This window comes from Panthera pardus, unplaced genomic scaffold (assembly GCF_024362965.1).
Source record: "Panthera pardus isolate Hobbes unplaced genomic scaffold, ASM2436296v1 HiC_scaffold_11, whole genome shotgun sequence".
In the NCBI taxonomy this organism is placed as follows: domain Eukaryota; kingdom Metazoa; phylum Chordata; class Mammalia; order Carnivora; family Felidae; genus Panthera; species Panthera pardus.
The window spans coordinates 41012929-41029211 of record NW_026526666.1 but is presented as its reverse complement, the minus strand read 5'-3'; positions in this window follow the sequence as shown (position 1 = coordinate 41029211).

Sequence of the window (16283 nt, the reverse complement as noted above, 5' to 3'; positions counted from 1 at the left end):
TTTGCCTTGTTTTCTCATCTGGTACATGTGGCTACTTTACCTACCTCAATTGTTTTGAGGATTAAATGAGAAAGTATAGGTAAAGCACCTTTTAAAAAGTGTCTGAAACAGAGTAAACCATAAATAAGTGTCTATTACCATTATTCATTTCCCCCTGACCGTCCTTCTGTAATATTCCTCCCCCATTCCCATCTACCACCTACCAGTAAGGAATTGTTTTCTCTACCATCTGCATTCTGTTGGCTTTTTGTAGATACCATCCAAGCATTATCACACTATATGCGAATTGTCGAGCTACATGGCTGTGAGCACGGCACACTGCTTCTTGTGGGCAGGAGTCCAAACAGTACAGTTTCTGCACATAAAAGGTGTCCAATAATGTTTTGGGATATTAAATAAAGTGATTAGAAAACATAGGAAGGTTGATGGGATGTGTGCCTGATTCATGTAATGCCAACTGAGAACAGCAAAAAGAAAAAAAAAAACCCTATTTCTAAATGTAGGAAACCAAAGTAGGAAAAGGCAAAGAAAGGCAGAGCTGAAGCCATTACTCCTTTTAATAGTCAGTCTTAACAGGTATCTGCATTCATCAGACTCCCGCAGAAAATAGAAGCAACTCCAGGTCTTTTAAGCAATGTAGTTTAATGTAGAAATTTGGCTATGCAAATGATGGGGAAGCTGAGAGGTCAAAGGAAAGACAGAGAAGCAAACCATAGGTTAACCAAGTAAAGGAGACAAAACTTTACCTCTACCCATCTTAACTTTTCAGCTGGGACTCTTTATTTATTTTTTTAATGTTTATTTATTTTTGAGAGAGAGAGAGAGAGAGTGTGTGTGTGAGCATGAGCAAGGGAGGGGCAGAGAGAGAGGGGGGCAGAGGCTCCCAAGTGGGCTCTGTGCTGACAGCAGTGAGCCCTATGCAGAACTGGAGCTCACCAACTGTGAGATCATGACCTGAGCCGAAGTTGGATGCTCAACCGACTGGGCCACCCAGGCACCCCTCAGCTAGGGCTCTTTAACAAAAAGTTGGATCAGGGGTGCCTGGGTGGCTCAGTCGGTTAAGCATCTGACTTCAGCTCAGGTCATGATTTCACATTCCATGAGTTTGAGCTCCACGTCAGGCTCTGTGCTGACAGCTCAGAGCCTGGAGCCTGCTTCGGATTCTGTGTCTCCCTCTCTCTCTGCCCCTCCCCTGCTCATGCTCTGTCTTCTCTGTCTCAAAAATAAATAAAAACATTAAAAAAAAGTTAAAGAAATTAAAAAAACAAAAAATCGGATCAGCAAGACAAAAACAGTTTATTAACACATACACAGTGCCCATCATGTGGGACAAACTTCAGTAACTCCAAGCTGTGGCTTAGAAAAAGATCTATGCATCCCTAAATTCACTGCAGCATTATTTACAGTAGCCAAGATATGGCAGCAACGTAAGTGCCCATCAATGGGTAAATGGAGAAAATATACATGTGACAGAATATTACTCAGCCAAAAAAAAAAAAAAAAAAAAAGAACAGAATCTTGCTATTTGTGACAGCATGGTTGGACCTAGACAGTACAATGCTAAGTGAAATAAGTCAGAGAGAGAAAGACAAATACTGTACCATATGATTTCACTTATACGTGGAATCTAAAGACAAAACAAATGACCAGGCAAACAAACAAAAAAAACCAGAAACAGACTCTAATACGGAGAACAAACTGGTGGTCAGAGGGGATGGGGTGGGGGATGGGCAAATAGGTGAAGGGGATTAAGAGGTACGAACTTGAAGTTATAAAGTAAATAGATCACAGGAATGAAAAGTACAGCCTAGGGAATATAGTCAATAATACTGTAATAACATTGTGTGGTGATGCATGGTGACTACACTTGTGGTGGGCATTGTGTAAGGTACAGAATCACTGAGTCCCTATGTTGTACACTTAAAATTTATGTAACTTTACATGCCACCTACAAAAAAAGAAGTTACAACACCAGCTTAGGTAGCATTTATATCCTACCTTTAGGCAGAAAAGGGAAGGGGAGAGCTTTTCTTGCTTCATTTTTTTTTTTTTTTTAGAGAGAGAGAGAGAGAGAGAGCTAGCGAGCTTGAGAAGGGCAGAGGGAGAGAGAAGGGGAGGAGAAAGAGGGGAGGGGCAGAGAGAGAGGGGGCAGTAAGAATCTCAAGCAGCCTCCACGCTCAGCACAGAACCTGACTGAGGGATGGATCCCATGACCTTGGGATGACCTGAGCGGAAATCAAGAGTCAGACGCTCAACCAACTGAGCCACCCAGGCGCTCCTCCTGCTTCTTAATTGCCTTTAGCTCAAAATAATTTTTATGTCAAGAAGCATATTTTGGGGTGATGTATTCTAATTTCCTTCAACTAAAACAGGAAGCTGCTACCACCCTTAAGGCAGAAAAAAACAGCATGACAAGAAAAAGTTCCCAGAACTAATTGGCCAAAGCTCTATGGAGGAAGCTAATCTAAGTGGGGGCTTCCTAGTAACAAGTGAAATTGCTCAGGGTGGGGTTGTCCCATGATAGCTAGAGTCACGAAGAAGACACTTTTGCTGCTAGAGGTAATACCCAAGAGTAAGACAGGAGCAGATATACCCCAAGATCTCGCACATCTGCCCTCCCATCTCTAGTGGGTACCTCCTATTGGCCAAACCCAGACATAAACCAGCTGAGGTGGGAGTCTGAGAAAGCAGCTTGCAGAAGTGGGCTTTTCTGTAATATTGAGTAGAATTGGGCACCTACCTGAGGCACAGATCTGGAGGCAAAGATGCAGTGACCACTTAAAACCCCTTTTCTTCCCTCCAACTTTCAATCCAACCTCTGGTCTTCTCTCCATTCCTAAACACAGGATAAATGTTCACGCCTTCACTACTCTTGCAGCATAGAATGCAATCTCTGTGTTTCTTCCTACCGGAACTTAATAAATGTTCAAAGCGCAATTTGACTGCATTATATAGCTTTTCTCATGCCATCAGTTACATAAAGTACCCCATTGGTACTTTATAGTACTTTGATTATATTTCTTTTGTAGCAATAATTTTTGCTTTACAGTATAGTGATTTATGTATATGTCCTTCTCTCCTAATATTAAAAACAGTTTTGGCTAATGCTTGACTAAATATGCCCCCTCATTCAACACTTTTTTTTAGTGCCAAATGTGTGGACTGTGAATTGTGTCCATAGGGCATTACCTGAGGTGGTCTGCCTTCACCTGCTTATGGTGATATCCATTAGTTCAGAGACAATAGGAAAAGAACTTTCATCCTGAGATATGGGCCGATGAAAACTACAATGGATGTCAAGATTTTGCCCTCACTGTCTTTGGATAGTCCATTGCTGGAATAAACCCAATTTAGTTAGAAGAATAAGTACATGGAATTTTTTTTAAGATTTTTTTTTCCCTCCAAAGACAGAGAAGATTTCTATCTCTTTTTCAAGATAAGGCTATAGAGAGTAGGAAAACTTCAAACTATATATTTCCCAATGTTTCATCTTATAAATTTCCCAGTATTATGAGAAGAGGTAATTCACCTGTGAAACAACATTCTCTATTAAGCATCCATGTGCCACGGACTGTGCAAACGTTTCAGGAGGGTTAGTTCTGCACAGAGTTTGGTTATAATGATCCCTGGGATTATTTTCAGGAATGTGGACTGGGGCTATCAAGGGTCCAGTTTAGATTAAAAAGATACCATCTAACTGAATCACAGCAATGCCAAGGACATGCATTTCAACATATAGGCCTTAGTTAGTCATTCCAAGATCTCAATATCTAGAAACTTGCAACTATTTTGTAATTTCCGCAAATTTGAGATACTATACTTCAAAGTCTCAGACAATGGACTTTTGAGACTCCCTCCTGTACTGTTCTAATTTTGCTTCTTTCCAGGCATATTTTGTTTTAAAAATATTTAGCACTCATCTGGGCTACATTTTCTATGCATTCCATATTTCTATGCATGGAAAAAATGCTTATTCTGAAAATCATGTAAATTGTAAGTTATAAGAATGGACTCTTATTTGTATTCAAGAATATTGATTTCTTCCATGGTTCAAGATTAAGATTCATGAGATTCTCTGTGGTGCAGAGTATTGTTCCAGATTCTAGAGTCTGAGGATGTAGGATTAAAATGGGACTTTGGATGCAGGGATTCAACATTTTGCTTTACTGTTAAGTAGCTCTGTGATTTGAGGTTAATTTCTTTACTTCTGTAAGATTTACGTTTTTTTTTTTTTTTTTGTAAAATTAGGAGCTTGGACTTCACAAGATTAATTCCAAGCTCTTTTCCAGCTCTGAAATTCTATGATACTATGATTTAAATATTTGCATATATGGGGCAGATACTTAACACTCTACAAAGTGCACACTTCTGACACATGAGGTTCTAAGTGACATAACTTGATTTTGAAAGTATCTTTGATGAGCAAGTGGTAGAAGAAACACATAAAGACATTGGCAGCCTGTAGGTTACAGACCATCCTTCTGTGACTTTCATCTTACTTTTCCCTAGTTTTTTATTCAAAACAAGTTTTACCACAATTTGCAGTTGAGCAGAATCAAAGTAGGATACAAAAATCAATCCATGTTTTTCCTGTTTCGTAGATCATTTAAAATTACAAATGATGTGCCAAGTATCTATAATTGGTCCCAGTTAGCCATTTGTGGGCTGAAATGACAAGACGGTGTGTCCAGAGGAGTGAGAATATCATTTCGTTACTTCAGGCAGGTGAAGTCTGGCCAAGAAGAGACAAGCTCATAATCTTCAGTGAGACCTGGGTAGTGGGGAGGGTATGGGAATAATAGACCGGGCAGATAGGAAGGAACAGGAAGATCAGTGGTAGCCAGGACCAGAGAGACTGGGAGCACTCGTGACCTGAGGAAGAATCACGTGAAGGCAAGCCCTAAAGCTTCCACAGTGATTGTTGATCAGAATGATGGCTAGGTGGCTCTGTTCAGCTGCTAATTTCATGTTTTCTCTTTTTTGCTGTTAGTCACAAAATGAATCGGTTGCATTAACAGCCAGTATCAGTCGTAAAAACACATTAGCTGTTATTTTTCTCTGCACTGCGTTTATTATTGTTGTTTTCCCTTAATGCCAGTTATTATAAATACATTGCAAAAATTTAGAATAATATACAGGATTATAAGACAAAGACTCACAAGGGCTAATTGTAACCCGTGCACTCTTTTAAATCATCATTTATTAATTTATATGACACTTCAGGGTGATCAAATCCCTTCACCGAAATCAAAGATAAGGACAGTGGAACTAAGCTTAAAATATCTAAAGAAATAGGTTGTTTACTTCATTCTTCCCAGGTGCCTGGCAAAAAGTATGTGGATATGCAAACAGGTGGAGAATCAAGTAGAATCTTGGCTCTATAAGTCACCAGTGAAAACTGCCTACATTGCTAAGAGTGCTTCCTAAAAATGACCCATTAAGAGGGGGGCTCTACCTAGGCTTCCATGGGTGATTTGCTGTTCTAATGTGGTGCTTCCTACCTGGAGCTGTAAAAAAGCATCAGAAAGGGCACTGACGCTTAACTGTTCAGTGGATTTTCAATCAAAGTTCCAAAGTCATTCAACAGGAGAAGATAACCTTTTCAAAAACAGTCCTGGAACAAATAGATAAATAAATACAGAGGAAGAAAGAAACTCCAACCCTTGCCTCACCCTACATATGAAAGTTAACCCCAAATGGGTTCTAGAGTTAAATAAAGAGCTGAAATTATGACATTACTAGAAGAAAGTTTAAATGAAAATCTTTATGATCCTGGATTAGGTAAATATTTCCCAATCAGGACATAAAATCCATACAAAATAGAAATTGAAAAATAGACTAGATCAAATTAAAAATGTTTTCTCTTTGAAATACTTATGTAAACAAAGAGCTGATAGACAGAAAAATAAGCAAAGACCCATCCAGAGCATACAAAGAACTCTTACTCAAAGATAAAACAATTTTAAATAGACAAAAGATTTGAACAGATACCTTGCAAAAGTGGCCAGTTACATCATAATCCATCACAAAGGGTGACCAACACCAGCAGTCATGGGGAAATGCAATTGAAAACACAGCACTGCCTATGACTCTCTTACAGCAAAGCGTGCTTTCAGGAAATTAACATTGCATTGAAGCTTACTACGTCCATAATTTGGGAAAATAAGGATTGTATGGTCACCTAGAAGACGAAAGCAAAAGTGTAGAGAGATAGAGGTAATTGGGTTCCGACTATTTCGTCATGGAGCTCAGTATTCACACAGAAACGTGATTAAAAGGGACAAATGAGGGTATCCAGTGGCAAGTCAGACATGAGTAGCCATTACGGATTCATACTCTCTCAATGGCATTTCACCTTCCAAAGATCTCCTTGGGACAAAATTCCGTTCTCATGTAGGTCATAGTTTGGACTCTTTTGTCACATAATTGTATTATCTCTACTATAGCGAAGTGAATCCCTTTGACACTCTGTGAAAATATAATATACTTTATATCATAAAGACATCTCTCAGGATTTCCAGCCTACGGTCACTTTTTCTTGGAATGGAGCAGACAGATTTATCATTTGGCAATCCTAGTAGAAAAAGACTTGAGACGATTATTTCCTTTTAAAAAGAGATTAAAACATGGTGCTACTTCTGGTTTTAAGGGAGTAGCTTGCGAACTTCCTGTCTTGAAACAAACAATAAAACCTGGCTACAATAAAAGAAATCAATAAATAAAAACAGCTATTTAAAAGTCCTGGAAAAAAATAAAAGCACTGGAAGGAACCAAGGCAACCAGAAATAAGAAAGAAATAAACCTTGAGGTGAGCTTCTCTTTCTATGCAACTTTTACCCCTTGAGGCACTTGCTGATTAACAGGTTTGAAGGTCAAAATCTACGTAAAAGAGGCTTAAAACTTGCTGTAATTTTTCTGGGCTAGTGATATAAAATAGGAGTTTAGAGATACCAAGGAACTCATGACTTCACCAGCAATGTCCTGAAGAAAAGGGAACCATGGAGAAAGGAAGTCATCTTTCTAAGTGGCTTTTGCCCTCATATAATATTATAAAATGAGTAAGGATCATACTCTGAAGAACCTCAGCTTGTTTTCTGTGAAACTACCTGGAGCTTCCCAACTCTTTGTTCAGAATGAGCCTCCAAAGACCGCTACAAGTTGAGATTTGTAGGGGAAATTTCCAGTACAAGTCCTTCCCTTTTTTGTGTGTGTAGTTCAAGGTGAACTAACACACCATGGAAACAGCAACAAAGGAAACCCAAGAGTCTTGAGACCAGTGTCTGATGAAGAAAGGCTTAAATTAGGAGGATGAAAGAAGAATGAATTTTGAGAAGTGAGGGGCTGGCTGCATTAGTTCTCCTGTTTTGTTTTGTTTTGTTGGAAACCCATTGATCTCAGGCTGTAGAGACCACCAAGGATATTTTACCAACTTGACTAGGTCAGGAGTCAACAAACTTTTTCTGTAGAGGCTGGTTAGTAAGTATTTTCAGCTTTTCCGTCCAGGTAATCTCTGTCGCAACTACTCAACTCTGCTGTTGTAGTGAAAGGGCGGGCCTCCGCCGGCCGACTCCATCTTGTTCTGTGTCCTTCACCTTGACCACACCTCCTCCCCTTGAGTACCCCCCCCCTCACCTGCCTAACAGGACTCGGACCCTTCCCCAGGACCCTTCCCCAGCCAATCGGCTGAGGCCATAGCCGTTACCTCACCAACTGCCCCTAGGCCCCAATAAAACCTTTGTCCTTTTGAAACTCGCTCTCTTTCCCTGGTATCTCACCGCTGCGTCGGTGCAGGTAGAGGATTGAGCTCGAGCTAGCTCGAATAAAGGCTCTTTGCTTTTGCATCAGACTCGGCTCCCTAGTGGTCTTTGGGGATCACGAATTCTGGGCATAACAGTAGCATGTAAGCAGCCAGAGACAAAAAGCCAATAATGAGAAAGGCAGTGTTCCAATAAAATGTTATTTATGGACACTGAAATTTATATGAATTTCGTGTAATTTTCATGCATTATGAATTACTATTTTCTTTTGATATCCTTTTTTTCACGATTTAAAATATAAACAAAGGGGCACCCAGGTGGCTCAGTCAGTTGAGAGTCTGACTCTTGATTTTGGCTCAGGTCATGATCTCATGGTCATGGGATCAAGTCCCATGTCAGTCTCTGCACCGACAGCACCGAGCCTGCTGAGGATTCTCCCTCCCTCTCTTTCTCTCTTGCTCTCTAAATAAATGCTCTCTTGCTCTCTTGCAGGAGCCCCTCTCCTGCTCTCTCTCTTGCTCTCTAAATAAATAAACATTACAAAATAGCTTTATTTTTTATTTATTTATTTAAAAAATATTTTTTAACATTTTATTTATTTTTGAGACAGAGAGAGACAGAGCATGAACGGGGGAGGGACAAAGAGAGAGGGAGACACAGAATTGGAAGCAGGCTCCAGGCTCTGAGCCATCAGCCCAAAGCCCGACGCGGGGCTCGAACTCACGGACCGCGAGATCGTGACCTGAGCCGAAGTCGGATGCTTAACTGACTGAGCCACCCAGGCACCCCCAAAATAGCTTTAAAAGTTTAAAAAAAGGTGATGGAGATAAAGGAGTACACTTGCTGTGATGAGCACTGGGTGATGCACCAGGTGAAGTGTTGAATCACTATGTTGTACACCTGAAACTAATATTATACTGTATGTTAACTAACTGGAATTTAAATAAAAACTTAAAAAAATAAAAAAAAATTTTAAAAAAGCCATTCTTCAGTCACAGGCTGTACAAAAACAGGTGGTGGGTGCACTGCACCCATGGCTATAGCTTTCCAATCTCTCTCTTAGTGTCTCAAGTCCTCCCTGATATTCAGGATCCTTCGGAGATTCTGTCCTCTTTCTCTGTAATGACAGCATTATGGTCATATGGAATTTGAGGGAAATACTCTGAGGGCAACTGTTCCTAGAATTGACTTCATCTGCTTAATAGCCACATCATCAAGGAAGAGAAGATGGCTTGTCAGTTTTGTGGTTATTCTCCGTGTTTGCTCCAGAAATCACTTGCTTGATTCTTCTCCTTCAGAGTAACAGGCTCTAAACATGAGTGAGGAATCATTTAATATGATGAACTGTACTGTCAAGAAGGTAATGTGGAATGAGACATAATTTTTGTTTTTGTTGTTGAAATTTTACATTTGTTAGTGAATGGCTTCTATTTATGAACAGGTATAAGGTGACTAGGTTCCTGGGGCACCTGGGTGGCTGCAGGTCAGGTCATGATCTTCTGGCTTGTGTGTTTGAGCCCTGTATCAGGCTCTGTGCTGTCAGCCTGCTTCAGATTCTGTGTCTTCCAATCTCTCTCACCCTCCCCCACCCCAATCAAAAATAAATAAACATTAAAAAAAAAAAAGACGACTAGATTCCTGCACATGTTCGGAGGAACCATCAGTAATGAGGCAAGTGACTGGCTGGCTGGCTGAAACAGCTTTCAGATACTATCATCTTTTCCTTATGAGTCGAGCCAGGGAATAGTCTGATACATGAGAAAATTAAAAGAGAAAGATGGGAAATGGCAATAAGATAATAAGGGCATATGATAGTACACATCCAACTGTGAGTCAGATTGTTATAGTTCAGAAATTTACACTCAAGTGAAAAACAACAACCCAGAAATCTATCCCTAAGATTATAATAAGTTTATGCAAATCTTTTAAATTCAAATGGGAAAGTTTTACAAATGAATTTTAGGTGGACATAAGGATACCCCATTCCAAGGCAAGTTTCCAGTTATGGAAAAGGAAATCAAAGCTGATGTTTATAACAAATTTGGGAATGGTTTTCTTGCCTCTATCAAAAACTGCATCCTTTCCCCCCACCCCTGCTCCCCGCCCCCAGAGAGTACTTGGGATGAACGAAGGCAAAAACTTTGCCGAGTTTTGCTACAAAAGGGAAAGCTTAAGGTGGACATACCAGGACAGGAGCATGACGTTGCTTCGGAGAGGGTACTTTGGCAAGAAATGGAGCATTTGAGCGAAAAGACTCTCAGTACTGGCTCCCAAATCACTGTAACATTGTCCAAGTCAAGCAGCAAGTAAGTGAGAGCTTTGCAAAGGCCATTAATGGAAAGGGCCAGTAGATGGCATAAATAAGTCAGGATAGACTCAGAGGCTCAAGGAAAGGAAAAGGACGTTCGTTCGTTCGGGCAGCTCCTTACTTTTATGTCTAACACTTCTGCCTGAGCTTGTACTATTCGCCTCTCTGACCCTAGCTCTCTGAACTGTGGTTGCACCTTTAGTTCACATTCAAGAATGGTCCCTCAAACACAGCCTGAGGTACTTAGGACCAGAAACTCAATGAAATGGTGAGATCCAAAGAGGATTATGTTTACCATCATTATTTTCCTTTCTAACCCCTTGTCTTCCTTCTTCCTCCCTCCCTCCCCCCCTTCTTTGATGCCTCAGGTGCAAATATCTGAGCCACTTATACTCTGCTCACCATCATCACTAGTTGTAAAACACTCTCATTTAAAAAATTTCCCCTTCTCTCCCAGGATTTCCACTTAAGTCTCCCCCATAGGCATTCAAGGGCATGTAATTGATATTTACTCTTGAAAGTGTATGTACATTGGTGACATATATGTTATACATGTTTATATTTTTAATTTTCATAAATGGCCCTATGTTGTTGATTTTTTGCTTCTTAGTGTTTTCACTGAACACTAGGTTTCTGAGACATATTCAAGTTGCTGTCACTTCTAATTGCTATCTGGTATTATTCTGTGCTAGGTGTGCACCTGCTACAATTTAATGGGCTATTCCTTTAGTGATGGACAAAACTAGGCCTCCATTATTTAGGAGTTATCTTTTATTTTTTCTTTCCTCTACTTCACACATAGACTGGGGAAATGCTACATTTTGTTAAATGGCTCCTATAAATGTGATACACAGTGAATAAGACTGAGAAAGCAAGCTGAGTGTTTTGGAAAAGTATTCTGAGCCCACTACAGATCTGTTCTGCTCCTTTAAGGGTGCTAGAAGAACTTTCTGATTCTTATTATTCCTAATTTTTATGTTTTCACTAACCATAAGGAGGAAAACCAATGAGATATTTATGTTCATTCTATTCTTAAATTTATTTTTTCTTGTTCTAACAGTGTAATTTGAAGAGAGAGCAACAGTGAGAATATTATAAAATTAAAATAACTAGTTAATGTTTTATAACCAACATCATGGCTATTTCTAATCTGAATCCTCTCTATATACATAATACTTTGTATGGAAAATGCATATGTACTCTGCAACATTAAACACCAGTAAAATATTTATGCCAGATAGATGGGCAATATGGTGGGTTGGAAAGATTATACTTTTTTGGTATAGGCCAAGAGTATCAAACTTTTTCTATAAAGGCTGCTATGGATAAATTGTGGCTCCTTAAGATTTGTGTTGAAGTTCTAACTCCCTATGTGACTACATTAAAGATGGGGTATTTAAGAAGGTTATTAAAGCTCAATGAGGTCATAAGAATAGAGTTCTGATTCACTAGAATTGTGCTCTTATAGGAGGAGGGGGAGACACAAGAGCTGTCTCTCAACCATGTGAGGACGCAGTGGAATGCAGCCTTCTGCAAGCCAGAAGCGGGTTCTCACCAGAACCTTACCTGCTGGCACTCTGAGCTCAGCCTTCCAGGGTACCAGGGTCTCCAGAACAGTGAGAAAATAAATTTCTATTGTTTAAACCACCCCCTCTATGGCATTTTGTTATGGCAGCCTGAGCTGACTAATGCAAAGGCCCAGATAATAAATATTTTAGGCTTATGTGCCAGGACCAGCATTACAAAACTTATTCTGGAATGCTTTTCTAAGAAGGTGACAGTTGGCTAAGGAATCAATCATGAGCAGGATCCAATTATGCAAAACTCAAGGTGTTCTTGGCAGAGCAAACAGTAGGTGTGAAGTTCTCAAGGTGGTAGAGGTTGCATCCAGCTGGTGGGAGGGGGAGGTAGGGTGTGCTCAGGACAACAATAGACCCAGTGTGTCTGGTTTAAAGTGTGAAAGTATGAATCATGTGAAAAGGAAAGAGAATGAGGAGGGTCATGGTGAGAAGATGGAAAGAAATTTGGATTTTATCATAAAGTGTTATGGGAAGATTTTAAGTGTGTGAGTATACTTTGTGTATTTAACCTTGTATTTCTTTTGGACGCCTTAAAGCCCGGAAGTGACTTGATCTGATTTATGTTTTGTTTTTTTTTTTTAAAAAAACAAATCACTTTGGCTACTAAATGGAGTAGAAGCTGGGTACCCAGTTAGGAGTCAATTGTAAATCTGGAACATGATTGCTGGAAAGAGTGGGTGGATTTCAGATATTATTTTGACATGGAATCATCAGGATTTGTTGATGGATTACATATGGAAGGCAAGAGAAAGACAGGATGATGTACCGTGTTTTGGTTTCAACAACTATAAGAAGGATGGTGCAATTCACTAAGATGGGGAAAATAGGGAAAGAATAGAGTGTTTTTCTTCTTTTTTTTAATGTTTACTTATTTTTGAGAGACAGAGAGAGATAGAGTGTGAGCAGAGTAGGGACAGAGAGAGAGGGAGACACAGAATTGGAAGCAGGCTCCAGGCTCTGAGCTGTCAGCACAGAGCCTGATGCAGGGCTCGAACTCACGAGCTGTAAGAACGTGACCTGAGCAAAAATCTGCTGCCCAACTGACTGAGCCACCCAGGCGCCCCGAATAGAATCTTTCTCTAAGGAGAGGGAGGCAAGAGTTTATTTTGGGAATGTCGCTTATTGGATGCTATTAGAAATGAATGGAATTACTGAGTAGATAGTTATAGGTACAAAATCCACATCTCGGTTGAGAATGTGGGCTGGATGTGGTCTTCAGCACAGAGATGGAAGAAGAGCCATGGAAATGAATGGAAGCCCCTGGGGCAGCAGTGAGCAGGGCAGAGAAAACAGGGGGCTCGGGGCTGAAGTTTGGGGCATTTAGTGGCCGAGCAGAGGAGGAGCCATCAAAGGGCACTTCCAGGAAGGAAACTTCTAGCAAGGTAGGAAGGACATTTACCTCAGGTTAACAGTTATTATAGAAATGAAGATCAGAGAGGATTTCAAGAAGGCCAAAGAAGTCAGTTGTTTTGGATGCTGATTGAGGGGTTGTGAAGGATGAACACTGAGCAATGACCACTGGGTTTGGCAATGGAGATTGTTGGTGGACCTGAGACGAGCAGTTTCTCTAACAGAAGGGGATAGAGACCTTAATGGACAGTGTTGAGAAGAGAGTAAGGGTAGGAATTTAGAGATTAAGAAGGAAAATAGCATGAGCACTGAACTTGCCTCTTAAGACCCGAGACTGAAGTTGATCTCTTCCACTTACTAATTGAACCATCTGGGGAAAATCATGTAATTTATTTTAATCTCATTGTGTTTCTCTGTAAATTGGGTGTAAAACAGCACACACAGGTTAGCCATGAGGATTAAATGAAATAATTCAGGGAAGTGCATAATGCACATAATAGACACTTTGCAAGTACCATTTGTCTTTTCCTATCACATTCTATTCATTTGATCCACCTTCTTCTTCTGGAAATGAAGGTCTCCAATATATGTAGAGTCACAGCTGGCTTTTCCAAGTGCCAAGGAACTCTGATGTTGTGAGTACAAAATCTTCTAAAATAAAAGATTTTGCTGCTCTAATTTCCCCATCTGTGCATGATATGCAATAAGCATAAAACTCTCCATCTTGGTTTCTGGGGGCTACCACATGGGAGAGCAAGAGGATACTTGTGCCATATCCTGAACATTTTTCTTGGGATCTGTCAAATGGTCCTGATCTGAAGTTCATCTACACCTAAGGTGTACATACCTATGGACTGAGTGAGAAGAGAACATTCATAAGCCAAAGTTGATGCACTTTTCCCCAGAAAAGCAAGGTTGGCATTGTCCAGTGTGTGCTGAGGAGCTCTAGAAGCTCTGTTGTCTGTTCCTATTTAATTGCATTGCACATGCACTTATGTCTATACTTGAAGAATGGGTTGAAGGAGCCAGTGAATAGCATCCCTCAGTCTTCTACACTGCTGCCTCCCCCAGGAGATTTTGTTTCATAGCAGGCCACCCTGGTACCCACAATCGAAGAGGAAAGTGCATTATTCTAATTGAGGGACTTGCCACATTCAATTTACCTTCTTTTAAGGATGTGTCCTTTTTTTCTATCTCCCCACGCCTGCACCTGTCACTAGAAAAAATAGTCTCTTTAAGCTTTATAATTAAAAAATGCTCTACTGATTAAAATATTTGTTTATGCAATAACAATAATAATAACTAATTGCATATAGCTTGATGAGTTTTATATCACATTTCAGCCAAGTAGGACTCAAAACATCTGAGCTATTAAATCCTGATAAGTGATAATGGAAAAGACTGCTCAGCCTTAACTGTAGTGATGTTACCAGCAGCGCTATAATTATAATTTCCTCTTTCACTAAGTACCACAATTTGCCATTGATTTTTATGTAAAACCCCATGGACTTCAGTGGGAGTTCCTTATATACAGCAAAGGGAAAAGATGCCTTTTGTTATTTCTTTGAATGTTTCTAAAACATTAAAACTTTAATCCTTTACAGTGTGATTGGGTCATCCTATTTATATCTTATTTTCTGCAAAAAGTGTATATAAAGCTACTGCAGTTCTGCTTAGAATGTTTATTGTTTTTGGAAAAATTCGGTACCGAATCATATTTTCAAGAGAACTGTAACACAAGTGGTCTGTTTGAAGATTGATAGAAGTTCAAGAGAATAATCTTCTTAGAATCTACAGAATCTCTTTTCTCATACTTCATGCCACGTTTCACCTGGTTTTATTGTTGTGTGTGTGTGTGTGTGGTTGTGTGTGTACATGTGTTGATAGTGTCTGAAGTCTGTGAACTTCCTGGGATATGTTCGCATGGGATACGAGACATGCTAAAGAGGCAAATTCCCCTCTGCTCCCAAATGTCCACTCACCATTCCAGCCAGCCATCCTCTCACACTCTCCACCTCCTTCTCTGCTTATGAACACAATCTTTTGCACCTACATGCCTTCTATTACAGGGCACAATCACATCTATTGTCAGGCCAGCATTTCACTTGCCATTAAAGTAGTAGAACTGGGGGCGCCTGGGTGGCGCAGTCGGTTAAGCCTCCGACTTCAGCTCAGGTCACGATCTCACGGATCTCGCGGTCCATGAGTTCGAGCCCCGTGTCGGGCTCTGGGCTGATGGCTCAGAGCCTGGAGCCTGCTTGCGATTCTGTGTCTCCTTCTCTCTCTGCCCCTCCCCCATTCATGCTCTGTCTCTCTCTGTCTCAAAAATAAATAAAAACGTTAAAAAAATTAAAAAAAAAAACTAAAGTAGTAGAACTGGAAAATGGCAACTCGTTAGATCTCTTATCAGTATTCCTCCTTCCTTCTGCCCTTATTTCCTCCTTCCTTATTCCTTCTTCCTTCCTTCCTTCCTTCCTTCCTTCCTTCCTTCCTTCCCTTCTTTTCCCCTGCTGAGGACTTGATGTTCACTAAAGAGAAGTTTGGACACTCCCATCTTGTTAGTTAAAGCAAAAACAGGAGTAATTTTCATTGTGGGAAGGAGCATCCCCTGTTTAATGCTTACTGAGTATCCTGTAAGAAGGTCCTGGGGATTATGGCTGGTTGTGGATTCCACTTTTAGGAGTAGAGCTGACTCCAGGCCCATGCACAGTGTTGTGGGGGGTGGGGGGAATGAATCATGGTTCTTCTTTGCTTATGATTTTCTAAAACAAAGCATGTCTCAGCAGTTCAAGGTAAATTCATGAGCATGCCTCAGTCTGTGTGTGCATAGGGAGTTCAGCTCTGCCACTATCTCACAAAGTGAATGTGGACAAGTTACCCAACCACTCTGGGCAAAGTTACTATTACAAGCTGAAGGTTAAGAATCAGATGAAACTAGGTTCTGTATCATCAGTTATTGCTTCTTAACCAATCCAAAGTTCAGATGTCCAATAATAATTTATTCCTGCCTATGTGCCCATATGGGTCATGGGGGTAAACAAACCTATGATGTGTACAGCTGGGTGGTTCTGCTTCAAACTGTGGATCCAGCTGAAGTTGGTTTGACGGCCAAGCTCAGATATGTTCCACCTGTTTATTCTGGGCCCAGACTGACTGGGCAGTAACTAACCTGGGGAAGCTCTTCTTATAATGTTATCAAAGGCACAAGAGAGTAAAACCAATCTCCCAGGGACTGCGAAGGCTCGTTTTGTGTCATGTCTGCTAATATCCTGTTGGTGAAAGTAAGTT